The sequence below is a fragment of the Felis catus genome, chromosome B4 (assembly GCF_018350175.1).
Source record: "Felis catus isolate Fca126 chromosome B4, F.catus_Fca126_mat1.0, whole genome shotgun sequence".
Lineage (NCBI taxonomy): Eukaryota > Metazoa > Chordata > Mammalia > Carnivora > Felidae > Felis > Felis catus.
Window position 1 is genome coordinate 58,984,468 of NC_058374.1, and position 22,754 is coordinate 59,007,221.

The window sequence follows — 22,754 nt, forward strand, 5'->3', positions numbered from 1 at the left end:
TAATGTTATCAGATGGTAGAGGGAAGGCAGAAGTATTCTTATTTTGCTTTGGTTTCTACAACCAGAAGAATGATCACTTAATGAAAAGAGTACAACATCATTGTAAAGGAGAACTGAAGACCAATTTAGGCAAGGAAATGGAAAGAGAACATTCAGGACTCCTTAAGTATGATGAAAACCCAGGCTCCAGACAAAAACAGACCTGCAGGTTTAAAGCTGGTTCCAGCTGTGATGTTGGAGAAGTTATTTTACTTCTCCATTCCTCAGCAAAGTCAATCTATAAAATAGGATTATAATAGAAACTATCCCAGAAGGCTAAATAATATGTATAAAGTGCTTAGAACAGTGTCATGCCTGCTTAATGCTCTACAAATGCTATTAATTCCTCCATTATTATCATTAAATTACAAAACTGATTTCAAGTGTCCAGTTACAGATGAATTATATAGCAGGGGAATGAGTAACTTGCAGAAATATTTGTTAAGTGATGAATACACAAATTACAACAAATCTGGCATCTGTAGTTTGTGACTGTTGCCTTAATAAATAACATAAAATACCTGCAATCAGACACTTGCTAAAGCAATGTTTCACAAATGTCAGTCATTTGATGAATATCTGTATTAGTTTCCTATTTCTGCTGCTTTAAATTATCATAGGCTTAAAACAAGAGGCATTTCCTTTCTTACAGTTCTGGAGGTCAGAAGCCTAAAACAAGTCTTTTAAATAAGTTTACAATCAGGTTGTTGGCGAGGCTGGTTCCTTCCTGGAGCTACAGAGAATTTGTTCCTTTTATTTTTCAGCTTCTAGAGGCCGCCTGTGTTCCTTGGCCTGTGGCCCCTTCCTAACAACACTCCAACCTCTTGCTTCCTCGTCACGTCTCCCATTCCTCTGTCTTTGACCCTCCTGTCTCCCTCTTAAGAACACTTGTAATTACATCATTGGGCCCTCCAGGATAATCCAAGGTAATTTCGTCTCAAGATCCTTAGCTTAATCATATTTGCAAAATCTCTTTCACCATGTAAGTGAACATTCACAGATTTGGGGATTAGTGTTGGACATCTTTGGGGGCCATTATCTAGCCTGTTATAGTATCATCCTCACTATTTGATTTTTTCCATGTCTGCTGACCCATATACTATAATTTAATAGCTGTCTTAAATCTTTTTTTCTTAATTTTATCTGTGAACTCATGGCTTCAATGAACTAGTTATATATTTATTAAAACATATTAAAATGACATTATTAAAAATTTTGTTTATCCTCTTACATCTTCACTTGAGCTATGGATGATACATATAACACACTTTAGAAAACACTGATTATAAATTCTCCTATAAATTTACATCCCTCAAAGATCGGCTGAAGACCTTTCTACAATTTTAGGTAATTGGGAAGTCTAGCCAAGTCTAATGAGCAGGCTTATTATCTTCTCTTCTGAGTTTTTTGAGTTTTCTTCCCAGCATTATTTTAGAATACCTGAAGGAATGGGTTTTTGAATCATTATTATTAAAGCCAAAAAGAAATTCCTTGACCAAGTTACAGCTTACTGTTAAGTCCTCTACCTTTAGCATAGGCCAATACAAGAATCATCTCCTTGAACTGCATTTTATGATCCTTTTATAAATCCACAATTGGAGATATGACCCATTATGGTAGTGAGTGTTCTTTGTACAGGGAAGCAAGTAATAAAATTCCTGTTTGAGTTTAGTTCCAGGAAGAATGATGGTATTAAATTTATTGGCTTTCTTTTGTCATAAATAGAAAACAAGAGTAGCCTAATGTGTTTCTGTTTTTGCCCAAGCTGCTAAACACAGATTCAAGATGTAGATTAAATCAGCTCAACTCTGGGACCTTGGCAGATTCCTTTGCTCTCCATTTATGAAGTATATTGCTTTGAAACCTGGTTGTTGTAGTTTGTATTGTGCCCAGCCTTGTTTGAAGTAATATAATATACAAGTCCTATTGTGACAGAAATTACAATTAAGTGGATTTGGGTGTTTTATATAAAATGAATTCCTGAATCCTGAACTATATTTCATATTTTAAGAAAATAACTGTGGTGGGCATGAGAAGGTAACCACAGAGAACTTGATCAGGGCCCAGCTGCCATGCTCCCAAATCCATTCCCCTGTTTGTACTAAGGCCATGCTTAGTACAAAGCAGCACTGGGCTGCTCCCAGGTTAGGGCTGAGCATTGGCAGGGCTACTAAAATAGGTCCATTCCTGGGAGATTCAGAACGCCTTTGACAGCCAGGTTTGGCTGGAGAACTTCCTGAGAGTCTTGCTGAATCTTCCTTAGGCTGCATGGTAGTCTAGAATCCTTCCAAATGACTTTCCTTCCCTTTTCTTGTGCTTGGTCCTTGCACAGCACCTTCTCGGACTCCCACCAATTTTTCTCTCACAGAAATCAAATCTGTATGTATTTAATCCCATTGTGGCATTTACAACTGGAAAGGCCTAGACTAACAAACATTATGACTTTCTGATCCTTCAAATAATCAGAATACCTTAAAATTTTTTATTTGAAGGCAGATATGTATCTACTTTATACAGTGGTTTTACCAAGTTGTTTGGTTGTATATCTGTATATCTAAAAAGAGAGGGCATAATACAAATACATAATACAACATTCAAAGCTTTGTTCTGGCTTATTTAAACCTGGGGTTGTATCTGCCTCTTGGAGTATACTGATGTGGAATGAACAGCTCAAGATCCATGTAGAATGAACAGCTTAAGATCTACATCAGTATAGCACAGTTAGCGCCTTAGGCCATCAAAAAACTGCTGATAGAATGATGAATGACGAAAAAGACTTCAGTAGATATTACAGGGTTTTGTGATGAGATAAAGAGAAATAGAGTTATCATAGTGCTCAGGTATGAAGTAATTGGTATTGGATCTTGCTGACAATTCCTTTAAGATGGAACATGGGAGAACTAAAACCACACCTATACTGAAGGCAAAAAAATCTGGCCAAGAAATGATACACTTAAATAGTTGGCCTGAAATTTCCTTTTGAAAAGATAGGGTGCTTATACATTATACCCAACTTGAAGACAATATAATATAAATAAGTTTTGGTCTTCTTAAATGCTTCAATAGCAGCCACTTTCTTGTTTTAGCCTATTTTGAGTTATAGGACTTTCATCTCTATGCCTCAAGCCGTGGTGGTGTTTCAAGTTGTGACAAAGGGGCAACCTCCCATGCTATAAACTTTAACTCCATGCTATAAACTTTAACTCCATGCAGCTCTTTCAAATTCCAGAATTTTCATGCAGGATTTACAGTCCTGATTTTTAACATATACATACACATAAGCAGACTGCCAAGTATATGTTTATAATATATGGTGATTCTTAGGACTAAAGTATTCATATATACTTCATATATATATGATTCTTAAGACTAAAGTATTCATATATACTTCATATATATATATATATATGAATATTGCAGTATACAATGGCCATCTTGCAAGCATCTTAGATGGTACCTTGTATCATAGCATAATCCCTTTAAATTTGACTTTAGGTAGTGTAAACAATCAGGGACAACTGATTCTTTTATTAACTATCATATTGTCTAAGAAGAGTTGTTTAGCTGATAAGAGTTGAGTCTGTGGTGCTGAGCAAGATTAGTAGTACATAGTACTCTAGAGAGTCTCATCTTCAATAAAACACATGAATTAGATATTGTTGGTGGATATAAATTATGTTTGAAAATTTTATGTTAAAAATAGCTTACCTTATAAAATATAAACATAAGTTAGTACCCAGTTTAATTTAATTTTCTTCAAAATATTTCAATTGAGTAATTGAAAGAAATATCATTTTAAAAGGAGTGGAGTGTTGAAAATAGGAAAAGCCATGAAGATGTGGAATTATTTCTGTAACAGTTTTAACTTTCTTTCTTTCTTTCTTTCTTTCTTTCTTTCTTTCTTTCTTTCTTTCTTTCTTTCTTTCTTTCTTTTAAATTGATACCATGATAATAACTACCTCTAAAACATATGCATATTGGGAAGGAGAGGTAAGAAATTGGGGAATTAATTATAAAGCTTATAAGAATTTTGTACGGTTATCTTAAACTATTCAGTATACATATTTTTACTAATGGAAAATACATACTACTTGAAAGAGAAAAACATTTTGTGTTTCTCCTCTACTTTTACTCTACTACTCATAATAACTCACTTTTGACACCAGATGTGTGGGCTTTTCATACCAAACAATTCTCCAGCTTTCTGGATACCAACTAGGTATCCTATAACTTAACTGCTGCATTGTACCACATCTCACAGGTTAGGGGCCTAGTATCACAAGAATACCCTCTCCTATCAACTTCAGATGCCAATCACAAGTCCAGGTTGTCACCTGTGCTTCTGACTAATTGGCTCTAAATCAGAGATACTATGACCTTCTCCTCAAATTTGATAATCTGCTAGAGTGGCTCACAAAACTCAGGAAAACAGTTTACTTATGAGATTAACATTTTATGATAAAAGGGATACAGCTCAAAAACAGTCAGGTGGAAGAGATGCAGGTGGAAGGTTTGAGGGAAGTGGCATGGACTTTCCATGACCTCTCTGGACATGCCACTCTCCCAGCACCTCTATATGTTCACCAACCAGGAAGCTTTCCTAATCCCTTTGATTAGGATTTTTACAGAAACTTCATTATGTAGGCATGATTGATTAAATAATTAGCCACTGATGATTAACTCAACCTCCAGCCCTTTTACATCCTCTGAGGTCAGAAGGTGGGACTGAAAGTTCCAACCCTCTAATCAGTTAGTTCCCTTAGCAGCTAACCCCCATCCTGCAATTATCTAGGGGTTTTTCAAAAATCACCTCAGTAACATAAACTCAGATGTTGTTGAAATATGTTTGTTGTGAATATCAAGATATAGCAAAAGAAACTATGCAAAATTAAGCATAGAGACCACAAAAAGACTGAAAAATTATTTGTGGGACAGTATAGTCTAATGTATGTGTAATTAGAGTCTCAGAGGAGAGAAAATAGAGGGACAGAAAAAAATGTTTTAAGAAAAAATGTCTAAACATTTTTCAATTTGATGACAATTATTAACCCAAGATCCAAGAATCTCAACACACCCAAAGCAGCATAAATGTAAAGAAGACCATGAAAGTCACATTATAGTCAAGTATCAGACAAATAAGGAGACAATCTTAAAAGTAGCTGGAGAAAAGTAGACACATTACATACTGAGAATCAAAGACAAGAAAGAAAAAAACAAAAAACAAAAAACAAACAAACAGAAAAACAATTGGAAATATCTCTCAAGTAATATCAACCTAGAATTCTATACCCAGTGAAACTATCTTTCAAAAATCAAGACTAAGTGAAGACATCACTGGACAAACAAAGCTGAGAGATAACAGAAACAACAGTCAATTACAATTGACTTCACTTTTTTCATATAATTTGAATTATTTGAAAAAAACTTGCATTACTTGGAACTAGCAAAGATATCTCAGACTTCTTTGAAATTTAAAGGCTTATCCTCTTCCACTCTCCCTCACACACAGCATTACAGAGTGGGTCCATGTTAAATAATCCCAAGACATGAGGTAAACCTGTGCATTCCTAATACAAATTTGCAGGATTTCCTCATCTCATCTATCGTACTTTATCACAGTATGATGGAATTGTACTGTCATACAGCTTCTCAGTCTAAATATTACTAACTTTATAAGACATAAATCACAGAAAATCTAAATATTACTAACTTTATAAGACATAAATCACAGAAAAGAGAACTCCCCTTTTTAAAATAAAGGTAAACTGTATTAGTTTCCTCATATCTATATAAGGTTCCTTCTATCTCTGAAAGTACATAAGCCCAATAAAAATGCTTCCGTAACCATTTACTGAATAAGAACTCTGCAATGCTATACCTGTAAAACTAATAAATACATAATTATAAATTGTGTTAAGTGTTACACAGGACAAAACATATTGCTATAAGATAAAATAATAGGGGATCTAATACAGGTTGGGGAAGGCTATACACTGAATTGCATCTGCCCTCCTGCTAAATTCATATACTGAATCCCTAACCCCTAATGATAGTATTTGGAGATGGGGTATTTGCAAAAGAATTAGGTTTAGATAAGGTCATGAGAGTGGGGCCTTCATGATAGGAATAGCTCCCTTTTTTTCAAGTTTTTATTTAAATTCTAGTTAATTAATATACATGGCAAAATTTGTTTCAGGTATAGAATTTAGTGATTCATCACTTACATATAATACCCAGCGCTCATCACAAGTGCCTCCTTTAATGCTCGTCATCCATTTAGCCCATCCCTTCACCCACCTCTTTCCATCAACCCTCAGTTTGTTCTCTACAGTTAAGAGTCTCTTACAGTTTGCTTCCTTCTCTCTCTCTCTCTTTTTCTCCCCCCTTCTCCTATGTTCATCTGTTTTGTTTCTTAAATTCCACATATGAGTGAAATCAGATGATATTTGCCTTTCTCTGACTGACTTATTTCACTTAGTGTAATGCACTCTAGCTCCATCCATGCACTTGCAAATGGCAACATTTCATTGTCTTTGATGGCTGAATAATAACCCATTACACACACACACACACACACACACACACACACACACCAACTAGGTATCCTATAATTTATTGCTGAACTGTACCACATCCCATAAGTTAAGGGTCTAGAACCACAAGAATTATATGTACAATCTCCCACATCTTCTTTATCCGTTCATCTGTTGATGGACATTTGGGCTCTTTCCACAATGTGGCTATTGTTGATAATGCTACTATAAACATCAGGGTGCATTTGCTCCTTTGAATCAGTATTTTTGTATCCTTTGGGTAAATGATTCATAGTTCAATTGCTGAGTCACAGGGAGGTAGTTCAAGTTTCTGAGGAACCTTCACGCTGCTTTCCAGAATGGCTGCACCAGTTTGCATTCCCACCGACAGTGTAAGAGGGTTCCCCTTTCTCTTCAGGCTTTTGTTTCCTGTGCTGTTAGTATTAGCCATTCTGACATGTGTGAGGTGGTATCTCATTGTGGTTTTGATTTGTATTTCCCTGATGGCAAGTGATGTTGAGCATCTTTTCATGTGTCTGTCTGTTAGCCATCTGGATGCATTCTTTGGAAAAATGTTTGTTCGTGTCTTCTGCCCATTTCTTAACTGGATTATTTACTTTTTGGGTGTTGAGTTTGATAAGTTATTTATAGATTTTGGATACTAATCCCTTACAAGATACATCATTTGCAAATATCTTCTCCCATTTCATAGGCTGTCTTTTAGTTTTGTTGATTGTTTCTGGGAATAGTGCCCTTATAAGAAGAGACAACAGAGAGTTTCTGTCTCTTTCTCTTTGCCATGTGAGGACATATCAAGAAGGTGGCCATCTCAGAGCCTGGAAGAGAACCTTCATTGAACCTAACCATGCTAGCACTCAGATCTCAGACTTCCAGCCTCTAGAACCGTGGGAAAACAAATTTCTATTGTTTAAGCCACCTATCCACCTGTCACATTTTGTTATGACCACCTATGCTAAGATTATAAGGCTGTCAAGTAATGCCTCCCTCGTGTAGTAACATTTCAGCTGAGACTTAAAGGATGAGTAGGAACCAGACACATAAAGTGTATGAAAAGCATTTCAGGTAGGAGATAGCATGTGAGTGGAACTGCAGCTAAGAAGAGAAGAGTGACTTTGAGGAACTGTAAGAAGGGCAAAGCTATGAGGGTTGAGGAGGAGGATGTGGGGATGGAAAAGCCAGATTAGACAGGTGCTTAAAGGCAACATTACAAATTTTTGTCTTTATCCTATGCGCAAGGTTTAAAGCAAGGTAATAATAGGAACAAAATTTTATTTTAAAAAGATTACTGATTACAGTCTAGAGCAGGGCTGTCCAGTGGAAATACACTGCCAACCACATAGGACATTTAAATTTTCTATTATTCACATTTTTAAAAGTGAAAAGAAATGTATCAAACTATTTTTACTGATAGATCTTATTTAACCCAACATATCCAAACCATCAGGTCATTATCATATCAACATACAAGTTCATTGACATCTTACATTTTTTACATTCAGTGTGTACTTTAAACTTCCAGCACATCTCAGTTCAAACCTGCAGCATTTCCAGTGCTCAGTAGCCACATGTGGCTGGTGGCTACCACCTTAGACAGTGCAGATCTAGAGAATGAACTGGGGCAAGAGGGTGCAGGCATGGGAGCAGAGAGCTCAACTGAGAGATTACTGCAGAAGTCCCAGTGAGGCAGGTGTTGCTTGGGTTAGGCTAGTAACAAGTCACTAATAGGCTAGTAACAGAAAGTAAAAGGATTTCAGATTAGTTTGGAAGGAGTTAAGAGTAATAGAAAGGAAGGAATGTGAGGAAAAGCATTAAAAGGTATATACAACCAGAAATAAACCATAGGATAATTCTAAGACTGTTCCTAATTAATGCTTTTGATCTTAAATTTCCTCTTTGTAGAAGGGCCTTAGCAGGATATACAATTTCACTATCACTTACGATTTTATTATTTTCTTTTTTATACTTATTTTCATTTTTGATCAACTGCTTCTGACTTGGTTTGCTTCAAAATTCCTATTTCTTTTTTCAAAATTCCTATTTCTTTTTTCATCTGCATAGTTAATTCAACTTGATTTAACAGATATAATTGAATGACAGATTTGTGCAAAGCTTTGTGCTAAACACTGGAAAGATTTAAAAAAATAAGAAATGAAACCCATATTAAGAAGTTAAGTCTAATATATGAGAGCTAAAATGTTTACTCTTTCTCTCCATTGTTTTTGCTGGGTTTTGTTTGTTTAGGGGTGACAAAATTACACTAGGCAGCTTTACTTGTAGAATTTGATCCAAAAATCCAGAAAAAGCATAAATAAAAGGAGCTGAGTCTCTATTATGTTAGTACACAAAATAAACCAAAATTTCCATCAACTGTTACCATGAGATCATATAAGTGTATTTGCAAATGATCTGATAAGGGAAACATGATTTAAAACATGGGAAACTTCTAACAAGCAAAGACTTAAAGGCACCGCACTGTATATCCCCTAGATTAGGTTAGCATGAATGAACAAAAAAGTAGGTCCAAAATGCATTCCCCAAACACCTTCTTCAGATGGAGACTTCAATAATAGTCTGTGGTAAAAAACAAACAAACAAACAAACAAACAAAACCACCAACTCCTGTTCTTCATCATATTGGATGGTCATTTTTGTCCATTTTTCCTCATGATGATGATTCCATTTTACATCCTTCAGTTATTATGAAAACAATTCAAATCCACAGAATAGCAGACACTTCCATTCTTGCATGTGTAGGTCGTGCAGGGAGATCCAGCCATGTTGACACTGAGGTGCTAAGCCTTAAAATGCCACCTCTGTCCAGACAAGTTTTTCTGATATCATAGGCAGTGTTATCAGCTAAGCAGGGGTCACTGACTCAGCGGGGACAGCAATGCCTTTCCAAGATGACTGTGTACTCGCAGCTCAATTTGGAGCGAGTGGCCTGTAATCTAACTCTCTTTCCAGACACCAGCACTGTTGACAGCTGTGAGTCCAATTGTCTCCATTTTGATACAGCTTGTGTTCATTATGATCTAAATATTGACTCGTGACATTGGTGTCACACTTTGGGCAACAGAAAAGGTCAACGTTTGGATTCCAGCAAACACAAGTTATCTACTGGCAGAGTATCTTTTGGTCCTCACAGGAATGGAGAGAACACCTGTTTTCTTTCACAATCCACACCTGCCATTTGCACTTCAGTCTTCCTTCATGTGGGCAGTCACCAGAGCAGGAGGGCCCATAAAGACAGAGGCAGTCAAATCCCCCTGCCAGGTTGATGGAGGCAGAATCATTCCAACAGGTATAAGTTCTTAAAGCACATTCGTCAATGTCAATATAGGCCTCCTTGGACAGTGAATAGGTCCCATCATTATAAAAACCACTTCTGCACTCACAGTCGTACCAACCAGCAGGAATAGTTGTGGCACTCTACGATTTCCCCTGTGCATTCATCAATATCTTTTTCGCAGTGGCTTCCTTTGAATCCAGATGCATTTGTTAAGAGCCACAGATATTCCATATCCACTGCCCTCTTGGCAGAATTCTCTGCAGATGGTCCCAATCCCCACATAGCCCAGTTTGCAGGTGCAGCAGTGTCCCGGCCAGTGTTGGTGCAGATGGCATTCTCATCCCAGTTGTGCTGCCCAGGGCCATATTCATTATACTCTGTACAAGAGAAGTTACCCACAACGAATGTATCCCAGGACACAGTCACAGTGATATAAGCCAGGCAAGTTTACACACATAGTAGTAGCATGACAGTAATGCATCTTAGCTGCACACTCTTCAATATTTCTACAGCAGTCAGAATCTCTCTGGGCAGAGATACAATCATTCTTGCACTCACAAGTAGCTTTTGTGTTCTAGTTTTTGCACTGTGAGTTTTCACCACATTTAGATCTTTCTGTAGAAAAGTTATAACCTCTACTGCATGTGATTCTTTTCTGAGCAGTTCAAAGGAGGGCACGCTTCTGTAATTTTTTAGTAAAACTCCACCTCAGCATTCCCAGCAGCTTTTAGCTAAAATCCACTGGCTTTCTGAAAGGACTTTTCCTGCACAGACACATTTTGCTCAGCAGACTTTACAGCACTGGCCAGCGATGTGCATGAGGAGGGATCCTGGGGAGCAACCGGGAAGGGGACAGGAAATTCTTCAACATTCCACAGCACCACGTTTGCATGTGCATTTCCTGTAGTGATCACCATCAACCCAGAAGACCTGGTCTCTGTAGAGTGGTCCACTCACTTGGCAAGTCTTCTTGCAGTGACAGTTTTCCAAATGACTAAGTCTTGTCGCTGCATAATTTAGTTTTTTAGGCTTGGCCAAAAGCCTCTGTAAATCCACTATTCCTTGCATCAGGCTTAAAAAAATCACTGCAAGTTGGCAAGGGTGATTCAGGTTCAGACACTGTGTTATGTATCCATTTGGCATAAAGATAATATTCCCATCCCAGATGATGATTCCCTTGAATAAATCATGCTTTTGGTTTCACTGACAAATGCGAACTTGTGCCACTGTCCACCTGCCATCCAGTACAGAAGGTTTTCAGTCCTGGGCTTCCTGTGATGTTTATAGTGGTATCAAATCTCATCCCTCAAACCAATGCTCTTCAGTTCAAAATAGCTGTGTTCCAGTTCTCAAATGGACAGTGTCACTCCTAAAGTTAATGATTTCTGCTGTACAGTGGTCAAGAAGAATAACTCTTATTCCAGAACAGCTGAGTCAATTTCTTACTCACATGAGGGGCTGCATGGATCTCTCTTTGTATACCTTGGTATACCTTTGTATACCTTTGTATACTCCAGGTTTCCTCAGTTCATGTCCCCTTCCTACATCTTCAAAGTCAGCAGTGTGGCATCTTAGAATCTCTGCTTCTATCCTCATGCTATACCTCTCTTTATCTTGTCTTTCCTGTTTCACAATAGTTTCCAGTTTTCAGTTTCATCCAGAACATTCTCAGACAATGTGTACACCCCTATTTTTGGCAGAATATCTGATCATTCCATCAGGGTCAGTCAGAAGGACAAAATCACTGTAGGTATTTTGAACAAAATAGGGTTTAACATTGGGAATGAAAGACTTACCAAACCATTCAAAGGGCTAGGAGAGCGAATGTCAGGGAAGCCCCTGCACGCTTTCAGGAAATCTAGAAGTGCAAGAACATAAGGAAAGCTGCTTCCATTGATCTTAGCTGATTCACAAAAGTGAATGTTTCTCAGGAGGATGTTTGGAAGCCACTGGAAAAACTTCACATTAACCATCTCCAAGCCCTCACCTGCCTGCCTATGGTTGCCACTGAAGAATAGTGGATTTTTTTTTTCCTTTTTATATTTTGAGGAAAAACCTCCCATAAGGGAATATAACCTGAAACCTTCTGGTGAGGGATTTTGGAAAATATAGTTCCCAGGATCCTTCCCTGCAATGGAAGGGAGAATATACAAAGAGGGTGGGCATGAAGCTAAGTTGAAATATACAACCATGCATGTGTAGATTGGACATATTGTTAGTTCTGAGATAAAATATTGTATGGCTATAAGTCTCAAATATGCAATTTTAACTTTGTACTCCCAAATAAATTTTTAATTAGATTTCTAACATTTATATCCTGAATAATGTTTCTTTCACCAGGGTCAGAAAGTACCTTAGGGAGTTCAAAGGCAACTAAGCCCTGGAAAAATATTGAGAGACTGAATATACAAATGGAAAATAGACCATATATAAAAATAGAACTTTGATCCACAACCTGCAGCAACCTGCCCAGGAAACCAATCCCTTTATGTACGATAAACAACCCAGGAAGCCAGCCAACTTTAAATCAGACTACAGGAAGCCAGATTGCTATCTCTAGTGACAATCCAGGAAGGTAAACAATAACTTCTGTAACAATCAGCCCCAAGTGGCCAGGACTTGATTAATAACTGACAGCTTCCCTACTTTTTGTCCCCACTTTCAATTTAGGACCAAGCAGAGAAAGTCAAGTACACACCCTAACCAATCACATAAGATGCTCCACTTCTAGTTAGCCTGCTTACAGCTTCTCCATGACAACAACCTCCAATCAGGACACACCTGAAGCCTTTCCTTTTTTCCACTCTGAAGCTTTCCCAATTTTGCATTTTTCATTTGGTTGATTTTATTTCTATAGCACTCATCAATTTCGGATTTGATCTAAAAAGAAACTGTATTTTGCAAGGGAAATAATGCATGGATTTCTAGGCACCAATTTTTCCATATGTAGCAGGCACTATGGCACAATGGTTAAGTGCCTGAGTTCTGGAATCAGAAAACCAGACTTCATCTTGTATCATTTTCACTGTCTAGCTGTATTATTTAGGGTTGTTAAAAGGATTAAACTAGGTGATTGTCGTGAACTGCAATATCTAATTTCGTACTATCATTACCTTCTCTTTCCAATCTCATGACCTCCATCCTGTTCCACACATAAATTACCTCTTCATTCATCATCCTTTCTCCATCTGATCCTTCCTTCAGCTCATCTAACAAGAAGCAACCAAATAAATCTTCCTCAACTACTATCATTCCCTACTCAAAAAACCCCAAGGCCTTTAAAGACATCCATAATCCACCTTTCCACATCTTCTCACTCTCTCTTACAAGAATGACCTTCCATGCTAGCCAAATACACATATTCACTGGTCTAGAAGTATCCCACAAAATCCCATACAAATGACAATTTTCCCTCCATTGCTCATATTTGAAATAAACCACACCTCCTTTCTCAATATCTGAATCTTACATTTCATTTACAGTCCAGCTCAAATCCTCTCTCTCCCATGAGGCCTTATCAGACAACTGCATTCCATAGTGATTTCCTCCTCTCTAAAGCCCTAAAGCTTTTATTAGATTCACTGAATCATATTCTGGTTTGAATGGATACAACTTTTCATGTATGTGTATCAAAACCTCAGTGAGAAAATAATATTTCTGAAGGAAGGGACAGTAGTTTATTCTTTTTTGTGTATATGTAAGTACAGGAACAATAATCATTATTCAGAACTATGGTTCCGTTACTGTGCTGAACATTTCATTTTATCTGATTTAATCCTCTCCAGAACTCTTGAGGGAGAGACTATAATTAGTCACTTATCAGGCAAGAAAATTTAAGCATAGAGAGGTTGAGTTATTTGCCCAAGTTCACAGAATTAGTAAGATGGATTTGAACCATGTAGGTATCTCTGACTCCACAGCTTATGCTATTAATAACCTTTTGTGGATTAATTAAACATACTGATTTATGAAATCTTTCCAGACATGCATATACATTTCCTCTCTTTATTTCCAATGTCCCCTTCAGAAACCCAAATATGGGATTCATTTTAGAGATCATATATTTCCACAATGCAATCAATTTCCTAAGGCATCTGTGATCAGGAAGGCATCAAAAAGTACATTTACTGGGGCACCTGGATGGCTCAGTCAGTTAAGTGGCTGACTTTGGCTCAAGTCATGATCCTGAATTTCATAGGTTCGAGTCCCATGTCGGCCTCTAAGCCTGCTTCGGATTCCATGTCTCCCTCTCTCTCTGTCCCCACCACTACTCACGTTCTCTCTCTCTCTTTCTCTCTCTCTCTCTCTCTCTCTCTCTCTCTCTCTCTCTCAAAAGTAAATAAACATTAAAAAATTTTTAAAAATACATTTCCTTAGACATGTAAGTTGTTCAGAATTGAGACATTGCAGAAGAAATCATATGAGACCATGAAACATCTATTTGCCATTCATTCCTATTTTGAGCAGAATTTGGGTGCCACTATTCACGGCTGGGTTTTAGAATACAGGTCTTAGGTCCCAGCTAAAAAGAAGAATAGTTGTTATTTATAGCATTTCAGTAATATATGATGATCAGAACTAATGTAAAATTTTAAATATTGAATATTCCATAAAGTTTTATTGTGAGAAAGGATATTTTTGGCTTTTGATTCATTTGTTTTTTACTTGTTCTCCCAATAATTTTGGTATATATTAATTTTTAAAATGGTGTGGGGTGGGGCATCTGGCAGGCGCAGTTGGGAGAGCATGTGACTCTTGATCTCAGAGTCATGAGTTCGAGCCCCATGTGGGGTGTAGAGATTATTTACATAAATAAAAGGTAAAAATAGTAAAATAAAATAAAATTATGTGGAGAGGTAGAAGCATGGTGAGGTTGGAAAAAAAGTATCTTACAGTTTTAAATTCTCTAATCACAGAAGTATATGAACTCCCTTGAGTCTTACTGAATTAAAACAAACAAACAAACAACACTACCTAATTTTAAACCTGACCTCAATTCAAGAATGTTAAACTGATTTGGCTCTTTCTGCAACCCATGGAAAGGAAAGGAAATCCTGACGAGGAAATTCTAATTCAAAGAGGGTAATGTTAAACAAAGATCTTTCTCCAAAGTATAAAGAGGCCATATCTTTATTTTATTCTTGTTTGTTCAATAAAAATACAAATGTATGGAAAGGAAATGAAAATTTCAATCAACATTCAGTGGTAATTAAAAGCAATTGTAGTCCTCAGGCTGTTTCTTTCCAATATGATCCAGTGATCAGAAGGAATTGGAAATGATTACATTTTAACTAGAAACACATTTCTGTCCAGAACTGAGCTTCGAAGCATGAAAAAGGCACAGTGGTGGCCCCTGTTTGTGTTTCCATCTGGGGCTCTAATTTGAACTTCAGTGATTATTCTGCCAGACTTCTGGCTGTGCAAAGATCCAGAAAGTCAAAGCCAGCATATTCTTGTATGCTGTTTCATGCAAAAAAATAAAATTGCACCAATTACCATGTTTGCATTTTGTAGAATGGCTCTATTTAAATCGATTATAGGTTAAACAAGAGTGTTTGTAAAATTCACAGCTCAGAGTTAATCTGGCTTTATTCCAGGACATCCGAATCTGAAAAGTGATTGTGAGCACTCTTGGAAAAAAAAAAAATATTTCTATTACAATGGTCTGTAACAGAAAACAGTTTGGAACAATTAAATTTGGCTTGATTTTCAAATTAAGAAATTCATCCCATGGTTGGCCTTTTATCTGAAAGATTTCTTCAAATTCCATTAAAAGCTCTCATCATTTTCTGATGTTGTTAGTGTTTCTAAAATGACATCATCATCAGTGATAAGGATAAAAGCAGTAAAAAATGTAACGCCTCATGCCAGGAATTACTTGGTCATAGAAAGCACCTGAAGGCTGTTGTAGTTGCTCTGTTCACAGCTCCTGACACCGGGAATTCTGTTTTCTGTGGCCAGGAAAGAACAGTGTGAAGTCACAGAAGTCTTGAGAGGGAAAAAGATAGCTCTGTGGCCCCTAAAGAACTTGGCAACTTACTATATTTGACATGAAATATACAGCTCTTTCATTTTCTTATTCTAAGCACACATGAGTCTTTTTGATCAATGAATCTCTGCTCCTGATTCTTATCCTTAGGATCTAATTGTTACTTAGAATTTTTATGTAAAGTTTTTAAAGGATATGATATAATTCTTGGGGTTTTCAAAATTTCTTTATAAGGTATGAAAACTTAATTCCTATAAAATAACAGAGTAAGATCCTCCTACCTCTGTCTGTAATCATTCAGTGATATTTTATTACCAAAACATCTTCCTCAGGAAGATAAAGGGGACAAATGCTCTAATAGGAAAAGCAGATCATGATTCACAGGAACTAGTCAGATGCTCTCAGATGGTGTATTCTTTTCATTGATTTTATTGCATTTCACAAATACCTATATAATGTTTCCTATGTTCCAGGTGCCGTTCTCAACACTTTACAAATATTAATTCATTTAACCCATATATCAACACTATAAAGCAGGTAGTATTATTAATCCCATTTTATAGACAGGACAGAGAGGTTAAATAACCTGCCTAAGATCACACAGTTGGGGAGTCAAAACGCTGAAGTTCTGTGGTCTGTCTCACGTTTGTAAGAAACCCTGATGGAGCAAACAAGCACACGGACCACACAGACCATCAATAAAAGCTGTTCAATGGCATGGGCTTTGAGAGCAAATGGTAAAACCATTTTATATTTGGTTGTACCTTAGAGGTGGCTTTTCATGTTTGTCATGTAAAGGGTAGAATTTTCAAATGCTGCCATAAAATCTCTAGCTGCATATGTTGAAAAAAATATACATAAGTCAGATGATTTGTCTGTCTTTTCTTATTAGCATGTGATAGCAGGGCTAGATCCTTATAATGCTAAGGTTAAAAATAGAAAGAAAATTATATATGTATGTGTGTGTGTATATATATATATATATATATATATATATATATATATATATATAGTACCATTTATGTAAATAAAACCATAATATGTGTTTTACAAGTACATATACAAAACCAAAGAAGAATATGTAGCAAACACATTAGAAGAGTTTAAATAAAACAGGAGCAGAGCTTTACAGGGACCATTAATCATAGACTAAGGTTTGTGATTAACTCAACTCCCTGCCCCTGAGGTCTGAAGTGGGGAGAAAGCATTTATCTATTTATCCATGCATGCGTAGAATCTTATCTATGTATGCATTCATACCAACAAGGGAAAGTGAGACTGTTTTCAGTGTTGCTGATACTCATTAGATTATTTTATTATATAATAATTTTTAACCCTGGATAGCAGTAGTTCTCCCACATTTTAAGCTTGGAATAATTTGCATTATATAAATTATTAAGGACTCTAAAGAGTTTATAGCCTAAAGAGATATGTCTATATCAATTTATGTCTATTGATACTTTTCATGATAGAAATTAAGGCTGAGAACATTTAAATATTTATTAATTTAAAAATAACAGGGACAACCTCTTTACATATTAATATAAATAACCTATTTTTAATGAAAAATAATTATTTTTCAAAATAAAAAATCTAGCACGATTTTTACACATTTTTGCAAATATCTCTGATATTTGGATTAACTAAAGATAGTTAGATCCACATGTCTGCTTCTGCCTTCTGTGTTTGCTGGGTGTTGCCTTGGTTGATGTATATAAAGAAAATCTGGCCTCACACAGATGTGTAGATGGAAAAAGAAGAACATTTTAATGGCATTTCAGATAACTGTGGATATGTTTTGATACGATAGCGGAACTTGAAAAGTTATTAATGGTTATTGCAATGTGGAATCAGAAACCACATCAATGAACTTTTCATACTGTGTTACGTTAAAATTCACCAGTGTATATTATACTTTGACTGGATCTTTTATACATGCATGCTTTGAAACAACATGCATCCATCACCTGAAAATTACTGGTTCAATGAGTTATGGAGATCTTCGGAATGTTGACACATTTCATTAAACAATATCAAAATATCACATTTGTTAACATTCATGTAATAAATGTAAATCTCATCCTAAAAGTCCCTTTTAAATTTGTGGAAACTTCAAGCTCACAGTGGTAGATACAAATTTTCCAAAAATTCAAATTTTCGTTTGAAAGCTTAAATGTTATCATTGGCACCTAGTAAGTTATTTTCCTTAAAGTGGCATACCCACTTCATTCGTTGTTGATAAAATGATAGTGTGTAGACATTCTTTTATGTAAAAATGTTACTCAGCTTGCAACTCAAACAATGATTTTTCCTTTAGACAACTATTGAGCTTTGGTATGCAGAAGAAGTACTTAATGCGTATGGAATATTTATAAGATATGTACTTAAGGGCTGAAATTTCATAAATTTTCACTGCTCTGTCAAGGACATTCTTAAGTAAGACATCTTTTTTAACTGTGAGTACATGGTAATGAAGAACACAATGTCTGGTACTATCTACTTGGTTCCTGCAAAGACACCAGCAGATTTCCCTACCACCAGGACATACTTAATAGAAAATAACATCTTAGCGTCATTTTGAAAATAGTTTGATGTCACAGGATCCTCAGGGATCCAGAGACTGCACTGCTACTCTACAACATGAGATCCATTTGAACTCAACGCCTAAAGAAAGACTTTACATGCTAAACATATCCTAAAATACCTAATGAAATCCGAATCAGGTACTTCCTGAGTCTCAAATAAGAATGCCTTCAGAGTTTTCAGAACCATCTGTTCCTTAATTAATCTTATTCACCTTAGTGATATTTGCGGCATTGATTTTTAAAAAGATAAACATTTAAGTGAATTTTCAAACTTTCTTAACTTCCTATTCCCAAGGATTTCACAGCTTCCCCAATGATATTTCCAGTTAAATCAGTGAACAATTCTTTTGCTTTATGGCTTATTAGAAGGTAGTTCTGAGGCTGTTTCAGACCTGAGCTGGGTCACTGATCAATACTTAATCAACCCACACACTACAATTCACTAAATCACTTTTTGGAGTTGTCCGTCCAATTCTGGTTCCCAGTACATCCCTACTGCATTAAACTCTGCAGAAACATTGCCACAAGTGTTCTAGTTCTTGCCCTTGAAGCACATCTTGAAATTGGTACTCAGGATATTTTCTGTGTTTCTGTACCCTTCTCCTCACCACCCACCCGTTTCTTTCAGTGTTTATGGGATGTTCTCTTTTAATATCAGCCAGGTAAGGAAAGTAACATATATAATTCATCAAGAACATACATAAATCCCAGTTAACATTAGTCAGTAAAACACTTCTTGGTAGCCTCATGAAGACAGTGGACTGATAAAGGGAGAAGAGCAGCAACATTATAAAGAAGATGAAGTTATAGTTCTTAGCCTCCATAAACTGAAAATATGTTTGAGAGGAAAAGTTCAGCCTTCACCTGAAATGGCAATAACGATTGGAGGTGATATTCAATGAGAAGTCAAATGAGCAATACTAAGTCAGTGCTGCTCCTACAACTCCAAACCAACTCCTGGTTGCATTACCTTTGCACTTGATGTTCCTTCAGCCTGCAAACTTCTTCCCTCAGTTCTCCACAATTTATGCACCTCTCAACTCAAATGTCACCTTAGCAGGGGGACTTCACCCTAGCTAAAATAAGATCCCCTATTACCTTATCCCATTTTAGTTTTCTTCACAGGATCTACCATATCTGATATATTATATATTTATTTCTTTGTTTGATAGTGTCTGCTTCATTCCATTTCAATGTAGGTTCCCCAAGGGCAAGGACTTAATTGTTCACTGCTGTATCTCAGGGCCTAGACAGCTCCTGGTACATAATAGGACACAAGAAGTATTTGCTTATTGAATGAATAAATGAGTGAATGCTATAGCAGCTCAGAATAGGGAGAGGAGACTAGTGGGATTGACCATGTGGTAAGGAAGCAATTTCATAGCCTGAGGTTTGAGCTGGGCCTAAAAGGTTGTTTCCCATATGTAGGGCCAATGAGTAGTCTACTTGTCTTATAGGACTCAAGTGAGATGCCATCTTCTCAGGCAAGCCTTGTTGGGGCTCCAGGACTGGATGAGCTGCCATTGCTTTGGGGGTCTCATAATTCTCCATGTTCTCCCCTATGTTAGAGTTCACTCTAGTGTATCTTGCTTCCTATTTACTTGACTGGCTGCCCCAATAAAGTACTAGCTCTGGGATGATAGAGGCAGTGTCTTATTCATAGTTGTATACTCAGCCATAACACAAATCTACCCCATAAATACTATTTGACTGCATAATCTTGTGAACTAAGCATAAAGCTCATGTAATGCAGTAGGAAAAACATAGTATGGACCAAATCATGGTTTGTGGAGCTGAGACATGGAGTCTGGTTTCCAATTGGGAGATGCTGTGACAATCCAATGTCTTAACAAGGCCAATATGACCATGTGTCCACGATGAGGCAAGTGAAAAAATAATTAGTCTGAGAGACAAATTATAACCATATTTCAATGCTCGAGGCACAAAATAATAAAGGCCTGGACCTGCCTGGTGGCAACGGTAATGTTCATGAAGGAACAAATGTAGCCAAAGGTTTTGGTCACCGATTCGATGTTAAGAGCAGCCATAGATGGCTGCACATCTTAAACCTACATAACTATGGAAGGGTAATGCAGTCACTCTAGCTCACATTTCAAATCTTAACCCTTTTAAGAAAGAATTTTTGGCAAACCATTCACTGTAATGGCACAATTTCTTTATTTCTGTAATGGCACAACTTCTTTATTTCAGTATACTTAATGGTAGACTCTGTCAGAGTTCATTTATACAGCCTATACTCTGATATTAAGCTTTTAAACAAAACTTTAAAAATGTAAGATTAAATTTTTTTTCCTGATTGCTGACAGTTATCTATGAAAAGAAGTTAATCTGTAGGAGATAAAAGTAAAGATAATAAAATATTAAATTTCATCCAATTCTTCTTTGGAAGTATCACAGACTTCAGGGCTTCAAGAAACCTCAAAGCAGATAAAGCAAACAGGATTTCTCTCTCATGGGAATTATCTAAGGCTGCATATGGGCTCAGTGGTTCATGGGCTAGGCTGAAGTGGGGAGTAGAGGAGAGGAGATGGGACCACACGTACCAGTTCTTTTCTCTTCCTGCCTTAGAGGTCAGCTCTGATGCCTTCTCTTTTGCAAATAAAACAGTTGCAGTAAGCTAGTGGACAATGATGAGCCACCCAAGGTCACAGGGATGATCAGAGACATAATTAGATCTGGAACTCAGAACTCCTGACTTTCAGGTAAGAAGGCAGAGTAAACACACATTTTTAAAACAGTACTTTTTAATAGGAATAGGTAAGCTTCAAAAACCAAGGAACAACTTTGGTTCTCTATATCTCCTCCTCGGCAAAGAGGAACACAAGCAAAGAATAACCAGAAGTATTTTTGAAGTGATAACAGGATATAGAAAATCTGAAATGCTAGAAAAATCCATGGGAATAAGAGGTGTAAAGATAAGGTCCCAATTGGTTTGACACAAATTTTCTTCTTTGTATACTGAATCTGGATCCCTATCATTGTCACTTATATTTTTCTAACCAAAAGCATATGTGGTTTGTGATTATATCAGACCTATCTTTTCTGTGCTTGGTGCAGTTGCATTTTTCACCTTCAGGCATGATAGATTCAGGAGTTCATACGACATCATCTTAATTTAGTCTTGCTTTTCCTTCTTGTCTCTGCTTTTTCTCTGATTCAGTTTTTAGATCTCTCCACATGGTGGCAAATTAGCCACTATCCTATCCTCTCAACAAACACAGCCAAAGGTCTCTTTTTCAAAGTTGCAACAAATGCCTACCAAATTGAATTCCATTGGCCTTTATTATGTCATGCGGCCTTCTATGAACGAGTCATTGTGATTAAGGGAGTAATAATTGACCAAACATGGGTCATGTGCCCACAGATGGAATGAGTAGATGGGCCAGTTGCATCCAAATTTCATGGACCTTAGTAAGAAACGGTAATTTTCCTAGAAAAAAATCAGTGTGCTCTTACGAAAAAGAGAGAAAATAGACGTTGGGTACAGTGATGGCAGCTGTCTGCTATACCAACTCAACCTAATTCAAGTCAAAGTGTATTCCCCCAAGCAAACATGTGTTTGGAATTGGGCCTGGAATGTTTTCACGAAAATGAAGCAGTTAGAACTTGTTCCATCTCTCTTGTATCTTTTCCTCTCTTTACACATCCTTTCTGTGCTTTCTGAAATATTTCTTCAGCTTAAGCATAGTTTTTGCTTTCTTCTAACCAGCTTGTCAGGGCTTCAACTTAGTAATAGCCATCTCTCACTGTGCTCTTTCAGTTTCTGCAATGTCTGCTAATTGCCTCATTCTCATTAGTTTCCTAATTCTAAATTCCTAAGAAAGGAAACTGATTGCTTAAAACCACTGCTTGTCATGTCAAAGGTGATATGCCACAGGCTAGACATTACAATCTATGGATTGCCTACCCATCCAGTGCTGGTTCTTTTACTAATCAGCTTAATGAGGGTGGGAAAAAAATGTTCTTAACCCCCCTGGCCAGATCATAGGCAGTCAAATTTCCTTTAGCAAAGTGAGCTGGAAGAACAGCTTTTGTTACCAAACATAGTATCCACTTACTAACTTTACATTCCTACTTTTCAAATCAACTACTTTACACCTGGTACCCTCTCATCACCCACTCACTGCTTCCCTGAGAAAACATACCCTATCAAAAAGGGACCACTTTATTTTCCCATCCGCAAATCCACTAACACACATTCCTAAGGCTCTACCCACCACTGGTGCTCTGAATCCCATCCCACTCCCTTTTCCAAGGATTTCTCTCTAACCATTATC

The 22,754-nt window shown here is 36.8% G+C and overlaps 1 protein-coding gene and 1 pseudogene across 22 annotated transcripts in view; both read right to left on the reverse strand.

The window, feature by feature from the left end:
- LMNTD1 (lamin tail domain containing 1) overlaps nt 1–22,754 on the reverse strand; it is a 533,991-nt gene that overhangs the window by 263,852 nt on the left and 247,385 nt on the right. The gene's annotated exons all lie outside the window — the stretch shown is intronic.
- Nucleotides 7,309–11,855, reverse strand: LOC101100224 (annotated as a pseudogene).